This window comes from Hirundo rustica, chromosome 13 (genome assembly GCF_015227805.2).
Source record: "Hirundo rustica isolate bHirRus1 chromosome 13, bHirRus1.pri.v3, whole genome shotgun sequence".
Lineage (NCBI taxonomy): Eukaryota > Metazoa > Chordata > Aves > Passeriformes > Hirundinidae > Hirundo > Hirundo rustica.
Window position 1 is genome coordinate 9,207,354 of NC_053462.1, and position 13,248 is coordinate 9,220,601.

A 13,248-nucleotide genomic window follows, 5' to 3' on the forward strand; every position below is an offset into this window, starting at 1 on the left:
GGACAAAAAATAACCTAAACCAACCAAACTCCCAGTTTATAATAGTATCCTCGTCCCCACACAAGTATCACTTTCCTCTGTAGCAAACCTATTCCATATTTGTAGAATAATCTGTACCTACAGAAGGGTGTGATATTTTCCTTAATAGATTATGCTTAAAGATGAACTGCAAAATAGTTTCTCATCTATATGCTTTAGTTTCCATTGTTTTCCAAAGAGAATATCTGGTTTCTGGACTCAGGTTAGGGCTAACCAGATTATTTTTATTTTTCAGTAAAAATGAGAGCAAAGCATTCAGATTAGACATTAGGTTGCAACTCCATGAATGCTGGTCTTTAATAAACAATAGAAAAAAAATCCCCGGAGGCTGCAAAGCAAAAAGCTTTTTTTTTTTTTTTTTTTTTTTTTTTTCAATTCAAAGCTAGCTATGTCTGGCGTTGGCTGTGAGGGAGTGTTCTGAAAAGTTAGCGACGCAAAATCTGCAATGACACAAGCCCAAACGAAAAGATTTCCATGTCATACCAAAATCAAAACCTGGGACTTTTGTTGAGGAACTTGGACCGCATCGGGAGCGGCCCTGAGCTGTGCGCTCTAACTCTGCCGCAGGTGTTAACGAGGAGCGGAGGCACTCTCACTGCAGTCCCCGGGAGCCAGGTGAGCCCGGGGAATCGGCCCGTGTGCCTCGGGAAAGTTCGCCGGGGTGCAAAGCCGGAAAAGTGAAAGAGTTGCTGCTCAGAGGCCAGTCTCTGCCTGCCGCCTTTCCCCGCAGCCGAGTCAAATGAGTCGTGCGCTGATTGCTGAGGCGCATTCGCAGCGCGGCCGGGGCCGGGCGGGAGGCGGCCGGGGCAGCTGCCGGGTTGCCCTCCCGGCACAGCGGGAAGCGCGGGGGAGCGGGGCCGGCGCGGGCCGGGGCTGGTGCGCGGGGCGGGCGGGGCGGCCCGCGGACGAGGGGCGGGGGCGGGCGCAGGTGCGGGGCGGGGCGGCGGGCGGGGTGCGGAGCGCGGCCGTGCGGGGCGGGGCGGGCCGGGCTCCAGCCGCGCCGCCGAGTCCGCCTCGCCGCCAGCCGCGCCGGAGCCGCACGGTCCCCGCCGGCGCTGCCGCACCCGCGTAAGTCCGTCCGTCCGTCCGTCCGTCCGTCCCCCCTGTACCGCGGCAGCGGCTCCGGCCGCGCCTGCCCGCGGTGCCGCCGCCCGGCGCGGAGCGGCGCTGCCGGGGGATGCCGGGCGCTGCGCGGGGCTGCGCCGGGCGGGTCTCGCCGCACGCCCATTGTCTGCGGCGCCCCGAGCCCGGGGGCGAGGTGGGGCCGAGCCGAGCCGGGGCCAGGTGGGGCGGCTGGGAGCTGCTGCCGGGGCCATTCCGCGGGGGTTTTCGCGAGCCCCGAGCCGAGGGGCTGCCGCCGGGGTACGTGTGTCTGTCCGCCCGGTACTGCCGGGGCTGCCGTTCCCGTTAATTCTTCTCAGGTGTTTCTTCTCTCCAGTTTTGCTCCTAGCTGGAGCCCCAGACCTTTTTACTCGTTGAGTGAGGAAAGGTTTATTTATTTTATATTATGTTACCTCTTCTCGGTTGTCTTGAAGCAGAAGCGGCCGTGCCGTTACAGGTCTGTGTCCGCAGCATTCATGAATTCCCTTTGCCATCGTAAGACATGTGCATCTCGAGTAATCAGTGAGATGTGTGGGGCGAATGAATACTCTCTGACAGGGACTCGCCGTGCACGGGCACCTGCGAGCGTGCCTTCCTCATACAAGTCTCTGTCCACTTTGTTTGCTGTACCCACAAAGGTGTATTTCTTTAGCTGTGCAAGGTAGCAGTGGTTCCAAACATCTCATGTAAGAAGTGGTACAACTCGTGACACCAAACTGCTTGTGTGCATCCAGTGGTGCTGGGTGCTAATCTCAGCGGACCGACCCAATGTACGTGTCTGCCTTGAATGCTTTTTGTTTGATGATCCTTGGTGGACTTGCCAAGTGCTTTAGTCTGTTGAGGCTTAGAGTTTTCTAACCCCCGAGAGCAAGACATTCTGTGAACAACTCTGTCTAACGTGGAGTTTGATTTCAAAGGGAAGCCCATGAGGTGGAACCGGTGTTGTGATTATGGAAACTGACTATATATTTTCCATAAAGAAAGAAGACATCTTACAGGCATTTAAAAAATTAAATGCAAGGTTTTTGCAGGAATAAAATGCTTGCATTATCTCTCAATATAGCCATTTAATCCCTCTACAACAATAGCAATGAGTTTTAATTTTCTATTTTTATTTCTCTTTCTGTAATGATTTTCTCCTAATTCAATTCCTTTTCTTTCCTGTCACTATGAATGTTGGTCCCTGGTCCAATTCTTAACAGCATTTGTAACTACAGTTCAGTTTATGCCCTCATCTCAAGGAAAAGAAAAAAACCCAGTCTTGTAGGCAGCGCCCCTATTAATTTCACAACTTTGAATCTGTAAGACTTTCTTTTTCCTCTATTGTTTGTGTGTATTCTCTTTCAAATGTTATTATAACTTGGCTCATTTCAGGCAGGTCTTGATTCAGGAGGTGATACAAAAATAGACTGGCTCCCTTTAATGATCGTTTTGATTACTGCCATTGTGTGTTCACCAGTTACAGTGTGACATGACTTGTAAGTGTCTACATCCCTTCTCCCCTTCTCCCCTTGTATTATTTCTCTTTACCAAAATATTTAGCCCCCGGCAAGCCCATTTTTCACATAAAGCAAATCTGGTTAAATATGGTGCTAAAGTACACAGAATTGCTATGGTGTTTTTCTTCCCCTAAGAAAAACAGGAAAGCAATTAGGATGTGTATAAGGAAAGGTTTAGTAGACGGTGAAGAACCAGAGATTTCTTTTGGAAAGGAACCCTTACCAATCTTTATTGAATTTGCTCATCTGCATGAAGAAAAGAACTGTTGTTTTGTTATCTAGCAGCTGTAGGAAGATTGACAGCTACAAATTACAAATCTTTGAAGGATCTGCCCATGACACAATTTTTAGTTCATTTAGATCGTTATCCTACACATCTTGTCATTTGCAAAATTATATAAACAAGACCAGTAAGTTTGTGGAGAAGATGTAAATGCAGTGAATATACTGTAAAGATTTTGAAGCTCTTTGGGATAATTAGCAGAGCCTTGCCTGAAATATGACATTACTACAGTTAATTTAATCCAAATAAGAACACATTATTGAAAACATTATATTGTGAAAAGGAATTATGTATTTTGAAACATGCTAGCTCTGTCAGAAGAACATTAAGTGTAGTAGTCTTTTTGTTAAGATAAAGAGAACATCACTGATGTTGTGGTGTGCTTTGCATTTCTAAACAGAGTCTAATGAATTACAAACACTCATTATGCTACAAGCAATTGCTGAAACTTCTCAAGACCCAAAATAGAGATTTATTTATATGCTCATATTTGCATGTTTTCTGATTATGGTGTCATTGTAAAAATAGAAATAAATAAGAAAAGGTATTGTTCTGAAATGAGTTCTCTCCCACAGCTCCAGATCTTTGATTTGTCTTCCTCTTTCTTGGAAATTTATGTTTAAATACCTCAGCATGCTCAGGTTGTAGAACTTTCTGTTGGAAAGTGTGGGAAAGCTACAGGAGTCTGGGAACATTCTTTGTTGGATTCTGGATGAGTTAAGGGCATATAATCTGCAGCAGAAGGTCATGTTTAGCAAATGTCTGAGAAAGAAGGTAGCTGAAATTTTCAAAGGTCAAAAAGAGCAATGTGCTAATTTTAAAGAATATCTTGCAAAAATAATACTTTTCTTAACAAGCTAAAATGTGAAAAAGAAAATTCCTAGTCTGTGCTTTTATCTGCTTGACAACTCAGTCTTTCTTAAACATGGTATTTGTAACGCAGTTATTGTTTTTCTAATGCTCCTTCCCCTGTGGACTCCAGAATGAGCCATTGGAAAGGGTGTGTATCTGTTGGCCCAAACCAGTTTACAGCTTTTGAATGCCTCAGTTCATGGCTGAGCTTGGCACTGTACACTGTGGACTGTTGGACTGTCACTTTCCAGAAATGGATTTCTTTGAAACATGTGGGTCTTTGGAGTTCAGTTTCATCCTGCCTCCTCCTGGGTCCCATGAGAGCACAGCAGAGGTGATGGTCACAGCCAGGGATGGATGGAGTGCAGCCCCTCACGCTGTGCTCCAGACAGAACTGGGTGGTTCCTTTGGGGATGTGGGTGGAGTGGGAGGATCACATCCTCTGCTGTTCACCAAGGAGAGGTACTGAAAAATTATTATTGAATTCTGCTGCTCTTTATGACTGGTTTTAATTTATTTTTAAATACTGTCTCTTAAACCTTTATCTTGGGAATTGATTCCTGCCTTGGCACTGTATTTTTAAATTAACTCAAACCCAAGTGGATTCAAAATGCAGGAGACCCTTTTCTAAATGACAATGTTAATGACAGATAATAAAACACGGGCTGGAGAATGCATACCAATTTATCTGTTGGTTTTCTGTGCCTTACTACAGCTCCATTGATTATTCTGGATACTCCAGGTGATTCTTGAATGCATTGTGGTGAAACAAAAAATTGCAGAAGTGCACATCTGTGGGAACTGTAAGTCATAAAGCCGGTCCTAGGTTTGATCTGAAGTAAACAAGTATTGTTGGTCCCTCAAGGAAGTGCTTAATGCTCATCTCTCTTCCAGACAAGGAAACAGTCAATAAGCGTGGTAGGGACAGGAAGTTTTTAAGGGAGAAAAGTCTGTGTCTCAGATTATGGGGATATTGTGGATGCTTTAATTGTGAACTAATGTAATTGGTGACTATAAAATCAGAAAAATCTTCAGCATGATTATTAGTCAAAGTAAGGGAAGGGCAAAGAAAGATGAAGTATTTTTGAAGGCTGATACTGGGCAGTGTCTCACTGAATGAATGTTATTCAACGAGAGAATGAGGGAGGGGTTTGGAGGGAGGTGGTTTTTTTTTTTTTTTATGGTATAAAACAACTATTTCTTCCCTTGTGAGCTGAGGATCACTTGACTTTTTCATACAGTTCAGATGTTTGAGACAAGCCTTCTTTGGCAAGGAGGAGTCATTGTATTTCTCAGTGTGTTCTGCTCCCATGGCAGGCCTGCAAACACAGTGAGGGCTTACGCTGCTGTTAGCCAAGGGTCTGCTTCTTCAGCTTAAGTTGGAAAGATCTCCACTTGGAAGAGAAGCTTTTGAGTCCTTTCTTCCAGAGCAGGAGGAGTTCCTATCGGTTTTGCAGTAGTACTTTTAAGCAGCTTCAATTACATATTCTTAACTTTGTTGCGCTAGCAGGAGCTCCCCTTTCAGTCTCTCTGACCTTTTTCAGTGAGGTTAGCTTCTGTTGAATCCACCCTGCCTGTTCTGCTAGGTTGTAATTCCCTTTACAAAGTCCACTTTTACCTTTATTTTGTGACTTCTGGTTTTGATCATATTCCTTCAGTTCTCAGAAATATTTCGTATTCCTTAATCCTTATGTTTCCTGCTGATGCACCACTTCTATCTCTTTTAGTCTATCCAAAGAACCCAATACGTTGTACTCCAGCTGTTTGGTTTGCTCACTTAGCTCTAAGCTCCCTTTGCACCTACAACTTTTTCTCCCACTTCAAAGCAAGTCATGACAATGTGACAGCACGTATTTTCTGTTTTCAGATGTAGCATGTATCTGTAACTGGTAATATGTTTCTGAGCTTGAATTTTCATGCCACTAACATTGCACATGAAGCTTTGTCTGTGAGGAGGGTTCATCCTGACAAGTAGTGTTACTATGAAAGCAGGCGATACATCCATGTTCTCGAAAGCAGCAGAATTGCATCCCATGGGTGAGAGCAGAATCGTTGCACAGAATGGCTGAGACATATGTGATCCTAGTTTTCGTTGTTAAAAAGGTAACTGACAAACTGCTGATGAATTCTGTTTGCTTCTAAACCAAAAACTGCCATCTTCTTGAGTCAAAGCCTTACCCCTTTTCCTTGCTAGTCTTCCAAGGCTCAAAGCTTTGAGATCCATTCCCTTCTACAGAGCTTAGTTTTGGTCTACCATATGTGTTACAGGTCTCTTTGGGAGAGGCTGAAATGCAGATTTTGTCTTTTTTGTAGTTGCTCTAGAAAGGAGTTATCCAGACCTGCATTTCCTCATGACTAGTAGCGTCTTGCTAGTTCATAATGGGAAATATTATTGCAATTCCAATACTGACCAGATTTTTCAAATCTGCTTTAAAAAGGCTTTAACCTCATTTGTCTGTTGGTGTGTGGTAAGGAAAAGAGTGAGTTCTTCACATATAATGAAAATGCACGGTAGAGAATCAGACATAGCCAACCTGAAAATGTCAGATCATAAAGTTCAGCATCTTTGAATTGGGGCTGAGGTGAGGGAGGCCCACTTATACTTTGTCATTTCAAGTAAGTATTACTTTTTTCAGTTTCCTGTAATTCAAAGAGCAGGTGAATGAACCTGTCTGAAGCTGTAAAATTAAAAAGAAAAATTGCCTTCAGAAGGAATGGAAATCAACCATTTATTTCACAAAGCAAAATATCAAGATGAGACTTTTCAGCTATAAATGAGAAATTACATAAACATTATTAGCATGAAAATATGTGTTTATAGTGCAAATTCTAATGCAGAAATAAGTGCTTTTTTGTTTCATAAAATAACATAAATAGTGAAAAGATCCAAGCATGTGAATGGCAGTCAAAAAGTCAAGTATCCAAATTTTTTCTAAATTAAAACCTAATGTTTTCTAGACAGTCTCTTTAGATCTCTCACTCCAGTTCCAGCAGTGAGTCAAATCTTTTTCCTGTCTGAAAATGGACAAAACCCTGCTCTTTCTCCAAACTGCCTGAGGAGAGAAGCTCTTCCTGCTCATTGCCTGGATAACTCCACCAAATTTAAAAAACCCAAACAACTAAATAAATCTGGGGAGAGTTTTTCCATGTCCCTTAATATGCAAGATAAAATGTGTTGAACACATGCTGAAGTTCTAGAGAAAACAGCTGGTTAACTCTAAACTCAGTGGAGAATTTCCAACACTTATAAGTAGCAATTTTTTCTTCTTCCATGAGAAGCATTAGTCTCTGTTGTGAGGGCACGTTAAAAATTATTTTGTTTTGATCAAATGTCAAGTTTTTTCACCAACACAGGAAAGCCTTCAGATTGTCCCAGGAAAACATTACTTGTCCCTGTTAAAGCATTCCCATTTCCTCTTAGCAAATTACATACAGCAAACTTGCTTTATCATATATCACTGATGAATAATTTATTTAAGAAGTGCAAGAAAGGGAAAGGAAAAGCCTTTATGTAAAATGTCAGTGTAATGACATTTGTAACAGGGAATGTTGGGCAGCTTTGGGCAGGCACACAGCTCCTGTGCTGTCTTGGGCACACCGTGGGTAGTCTGGAATAGTCTGTGTGCAGATCCCCAGACCTGCAGGGATGTGTCTGTGCTTGAAAGCCAGTTAAGTAGGAAAAGCAGTGTGAATTAACGCAACTGGAGCCCTCCACTGCTACAAGGCCTCCTGCATGTGGAGTAGTGTGAGATTTCCCACGTTATACTTCTGCACACAGTGTCCCTGTGAGCGACTTTGTCGTGGAGGATGGAGCTGTGCCCTGCAAAGCCATTACTGTGTGCATGGAGCTGGCATGTCTACAAGTGTACGGGCGAGGGCGAGAAATTACCTGATAATGATGGCAGCAGAGATTTCCATAGCAATCCAGCCTGGGATGACTGCATTACTCACAGTGGTGATGGATGAGTGCAGAGAGTGGAAGAGATTGGTACCTGTGTAGGTATTTACCAGCTTGAAAATAAGCTGGAGTGAAGATAAAATGCAGTTAAATCTGGGAGCTCTGCAGTCTGGGAAGTAACACTGCTCTACCTTGTAGAAATGTCCCCACACGTGGTCCAGCTCATGATCTGTGAGTATGGAATTTCTGAAGATGGGAATTATTTTCAAAAGAGGATGTACGTTGTTAGGCTTTCAGTTGTTTACAAGAGTTTTGTAATTTAACTTTGGATGTGATGAGAAGAAATACATAATTTTCATGAGTCTTTTTGCTTTATTGAAACTGTAAATGTAGAGTTCTTCTTCCTTGTGCATTATTTCAGTGGGCTCTGAGCATTTACCAGACGTGCTCATTGAGAAATTGTTGGAAATGTTTTCACCACTTTGCTATCTGGCAGACAGTTGTAATCCAGTTTGTCAAATGAATTTTCTTGATTGCCTTGCAGCATATGCAAAGTACTTAAAATTGTTGTAATTGCCTCTGAAGAGTTGGGGGCGGGGGGAGAGAACACAAAAGAAAACAAGCAAAAATTCAACTTTCTATTATTATGTATGTATAAAGAAAATTGTACTGTATAAAGGCAGCACAAAAAAAATACAACAGGGATAATATAATGACAGCAATCAAATAATTCAGAATTCTTTGTAGCGATTGGTCAGGGCTGGGGGGAACACAGATTGCTGTGTAAAACATTGAACAACCTAAACTTAGACCATCAAACACATTTACTGTCTGACTTTCACTAGAATATAAATATCTGAGTTGTCAGTTCTGCAGGACTCTTCAATGTGGGGTTCTTGCTAAGGTTCAGGGGTGTCCCTCTGCCTCCAAGTCCACTGTTCAAAACTGCTAAAATCAATTTCACTGTCGCTACTATGATATTTAATGTATTTTAGAATGCTTGTAAGCAATTGTTGTCTCTGTCTTTCTGCAGAGTTTACAACTTAGGCTGACTTTGTTGCCTATTCCAAAGAAAGGAGAAATGTTTTTTATGCATGTTATGATGTTTGGGTTATAGTCTTAAGCTGGTTTTTTTTCTTCTGTGTTAACTTACATTCTTCTTACCAAAATCATGCTTACACTATTTGTCAGGAATCCGTGGAGGGCAGAGATATAAACTCTTAGCAAACAGACGGGGCTTCATCATGAAGTAAGAAAACACTTTGCAAGATTCACGGTATGAATTAAAGCTGCTAGTTGATTAGCTTTTGCAGCAATTTTTCCAAGCACTCAAGAAAGGCCAATGTGTGGTTCAATAAATCCAGAGATCTTAGAGCTGATATTCCTGTATCTTAGCCTCTCACTTTCTAAAATGTCAGCAGTCCTTGTAAATCAGGAGGCTCTGCTTGGTATTGTGGGCAGTGTGCCTTTGGAGCCAGGCTAGAGGGAGCACCATGATTGTTGCCTTTTGGCTCAAGGGTTTTCTGGAGAAAGCACAGTGTGGGAAAAGACCTTCTCGATTTGTTGCCAGGAGGTGTCACTACAGCTCAGGAGTAGCTGTTTCATCCCTTGAGACCAGTTTTTGTGGTGTCAAGGTCTCCTCTGAGGGCTGGTGTTGTGGGGTGCAGCAAGGCCTGGCCCTTTATCGCGTGGCTGGAGGAGCAGCACTGAAGCTGTGCAGATTATTGATACTTGGACAAGTAAAGAGGAGATGCTGATGTGTCCTGTGTGCTGCTCCCCAGAAAGGCCCTTTCTGCATCCACAGCGAATATGCACGTGCTCTGGTACTGGGGCCTCCTGCCTTTGGGAATCTGTGTGTGTGTGCCGTGACCTGGGGCAGCTGTTTGTGCTGCCTTGGTGCTGTTCACCCCTAGGGCTTGGAGCAGAACCTCAGCAGCCACTGATGTGTCCTGCTGGAATGAGCATGGCAAGGTATCTGGTGAAAACGTCAGGCTGAAGAAGCTGGGTCATAAGTAGGTTTGGGAATCGCATCCTTGAATGCTACTGATAGCAATCTTTCAAAACAATTTAAATAATTTATTTTAATGCATGAGGAGCTTTTTACTCTCAATCAGTTTTGCACAGCATATTATATGTATTTTATACAGCCTGCTAATGAGCTGAAGACTTGTTAATTATATGTGTGTGGAATGGCATAGCAGCTGAATTATGCACATTATTTTTCTTTACAACGAAGCCTTCCTCTTAACTGTGTCTGTACTGGTTGAAATGTGCACTCTGGCTGCTGTACTAACTCCTCTACTGTCACTTCATTATTGTAAGTCTTGGGGGGATGGTGATGTGAAGGACTAGTCTGAAAGGTGGAAGAGTTGGTTAAGCAACAAAACAACATGCTGTTTAAAAGCAGCTGCATAAAACAGCTGTCGGGAATTTTATATCCCCTGAAATAAAAGAAAAAAGTTTGATAAAGGAGTATAAAATCTGCAATGGTTCACTTAATCTTCTTTCTTCATCTATCTGATCTGTAATTCATTACAGTTTTCCTATTCAATATTGTCCTCTTGATGTGGAAAAACAAAACTCCAGGAAAAACTCAACGACAAAAGCTGAGTTGTAAGTGATATCTACAGCAAAGTATTTTATAAGACCAGATGAGCATTGTGAAAATTGGAATATACATAGAGATGTATATTTTTCCTGAATATATGTTCACAAAATTTATAAAATGTAGTGGTAAAGCTGATCAGCTGTTTCTTACCTTGGAAAAATCCAGAAAGCCACAAAAATATGCAATGCTGATGGTACCAGTAGCTTACTAAATAACACGTTTTTATGTAAAAAGGTCTAGTATAGAATTTAAATCATTACATGGAAATAAAACTTTCAAAATCCTTGTGTCTTTTACTATGAATTATTCGTATTAGTGAATACTTATATCCAGCTCAGTCTGTTGAATGAGGATGATGTTTCATTTACATGTGTTGGAGGTCATGCTTGTAGATCTTGGGGAAACATGGAACTTTTGCTTTGGCCAAGAGCTTGAGCCTCCCCCCGTATTTACACTGAGGAGCTGCTGTTAAAGTCTGGCCATGGAGTGCTCTTTGTGTGGGTGTGCCCTGGAAGCCTCCACCCGTGAGAAATGTGCAAAGAAAGTGAGACCCTGGATGGAAAACTTGCAAAATGTTGTGGGCTGGATGTTAGGCACCTCTGTCACTCCTTAATCATCTCATGGCGCTCCCGGGTTTCATTCTGACATTCCACATGGTGGTTTGGGTTTAGCAGCCTTGAGTCGATGGAGATGAGGATGTGTTGGCAGCTTTTTCAAGTCAGTGTTGACCACCCAAATCACTGGGCTGTGTCCTCCTCCCAAGGGCTGGGCTCTGTGGGCTGCTGAGGAAACGCTCCTGCATTTGTGCAGGTGCTGTTGGGAAGCAGAGAGAGTCTGAATCAGGATTTCTGTCATGTTGAAAATCCTTTAACAATATAATGATTGCAGCAGGACTGGTGGGCTGAAAGTCTGAATTGCTTTTCAGCGGCAAATATTGATTGGCATTTTTGTGTTTGTTTTTGAAAGAGACAACCAACCAACCAAACAAAAAACCACCCCCCAAAAAACCCCAAGAAAACCAAACAAGAAACACTCTAACAAAAACCTCTCAGTTTTCCATTTAGAAAAAGTTGGGCTCCTTTACTTTTTTTTTCTTTATGATGATAATTGTTTTGTAAAAACCCAGATTTGTGCAAGTGGGTAGGAAAAAGACATTTTTCTGAAGATTTCTGAAACTTTTTGGGGGATGGAGAAGGGAAGAAAAGCAAAATTAGAATAGTAATATTATATGTTTAATGAAAGGAAATGCAGCTTAATTTATTGTCCTAAATTTTTGAGTTTTTTGGTTTAAGTGAGGGAGTTGTATATGGTTCAAATACGCTGAAGAAAGTCAGTGGTCCATCTTGATCGCTTGATCTAGGCCCAGGCTACGTGAAAATCAGTATTGCCTTCAGCAAACAAAATATTTATAAAACTTGCACCTGAAGAAGTGATAAGTTGTTTGTGAGAGCAACGTTAGTGAACTTCAGGCTGAGCATCTTCTGTGTTTTCCTCTAGTTATGGGGATATTTTGATTCACAAGCTGCATTCTGAGTATGTGCATCTTGGACATGTACTCCTGGGGAGAGGAACAGGTGCAAGGAAAAAAATCCTAAATTAGCCTGAAGGTTTCTTCAGTCTTTGCTATTGTTTATGCAGAGTGTTCAGGAGATTTCATTTGTTGTGCTAATGTCAGCTTGTTTCAAACAAGCCATGAAATGACTATTAGACAGATTATGAGCCTTAAAGGATTATATATATCCTTCATCTAGGTGCTGCAGCAATATAACCACAATAACAATAATCAGCTTAGTTAAGTTCGGACAGGTGGTCTAAAGGGAAAAGTTCCTTTTCCCTCCATCCTCAACAGTGGAACATGTGATTATGTAGAGAACTACAGGAATTTCTTAGGGCCATTTTCAAGTCTTATGTTCTAGGAAGCCAGGGTTGTTTTGGTTTTCTGGGTGTTCTTTTATCACAGTGATTTCGTGACATCCTAACAGGGCATGGACATGAAGAACTTCAAATTCCTTATCTGCTTTACAAAGTATATAAAGATATCTCTAGATATCTCTCTCATGGCATCTATATCTAGATGCCATGGCATCTATCATGGCATGGTATCTATATAAAGTATCTCAAGATATCTCTATCATGGCAAGATGGTGAGTGGATTTCCCTTCCTAGCCAGCTGATGACCTTGCACTCATTCAGCTTTTGGTGATGAAAACAAATGTTTTGTTTTGTGGGGATTTTGCCTTTGCTGTACACAATATTGATTTTTCTCTCCCTGCTTTGGAAATGTAGTACCTTTGCAAGTGGAGAGACATTCTTTCTGTCCATGGTGTGGAAAGCTGTGGTAGCAGCTTTCAGGAGAGCTGAGCTGTGACTCCAGGCAGCTCCTTGGGTCACCTGCCTGAGCTGGGGTGCTCAGGGTTATCTCAGGTGGAACATCTCTGTAGCTAAGGCTGAGGGTTAGCTCCAAAATAACTCCTAACCACTGCACGTTTCCCCGTAGCTTGGGATTTGTGTTTCCACAACACACACATTCTGTTCTCGAGTTGCTGATGTCTAAGTTAGCTTATCTTGAAATAAGCTCCTTGCTTTGTTGGTATTTGTAGCAGTGAATGTATATGCCAAGTTAAAGGGATACACCAAACATTTTTATACCTAGAAATAACTGAAAAGCCAGGAAAAGGATAGGGAGCTGTGCAATTACTTGTGAGGATTCTGAGACTGAATGAGTTATTTTTAAGCATTTCATTACAGGGCCTGTAATTAACTGCTTGCCAAACTTGGTAGGTTAATGTCAATTGTTCACGACCAGTTTGAAGTACAATTTATTGTACTGTCTTGGAGAAAATTCATGTGACCAAGAAAATGTCTGAGGTAAGTAATTCATTTCTGTTGTGATTTAAAAGTATTTTCTTTCCTACAGCATTCCTTTGGGTGCTTTCTATGATTGGTATGAAACAATGATAGCTTTAAT

The 13,248-nt window shown here is 42.1% G+C and overlaps 1 protein-coding gene across 3 annotated transcripts in view; it reads left to right on the forward strand.

Annotated features, from left to right (window-relative positions):
• Positions 1-1,060: 1,060 nt before the first annotated feature.
• Positions 1,061-13,248, forward strand: part of SEMA6D (semaphorin 6D) — a 210,370-nt gene continuing 198,182 nt past the window's right edge. The window contains exon 1 of one of the 3 annotated variants that reach the window (XM_040076888.2): positions 1,061-1,107. The gene's annotated coding sequence lies outside the window, so the exon portion shown is untranslated. The remainder of the gene's footprint in view (positions 1,108-13,248) is intronic. The other 2 variants (XM_040076879.2, XM_040076880.2) reach the window with 2 other exon arrangements.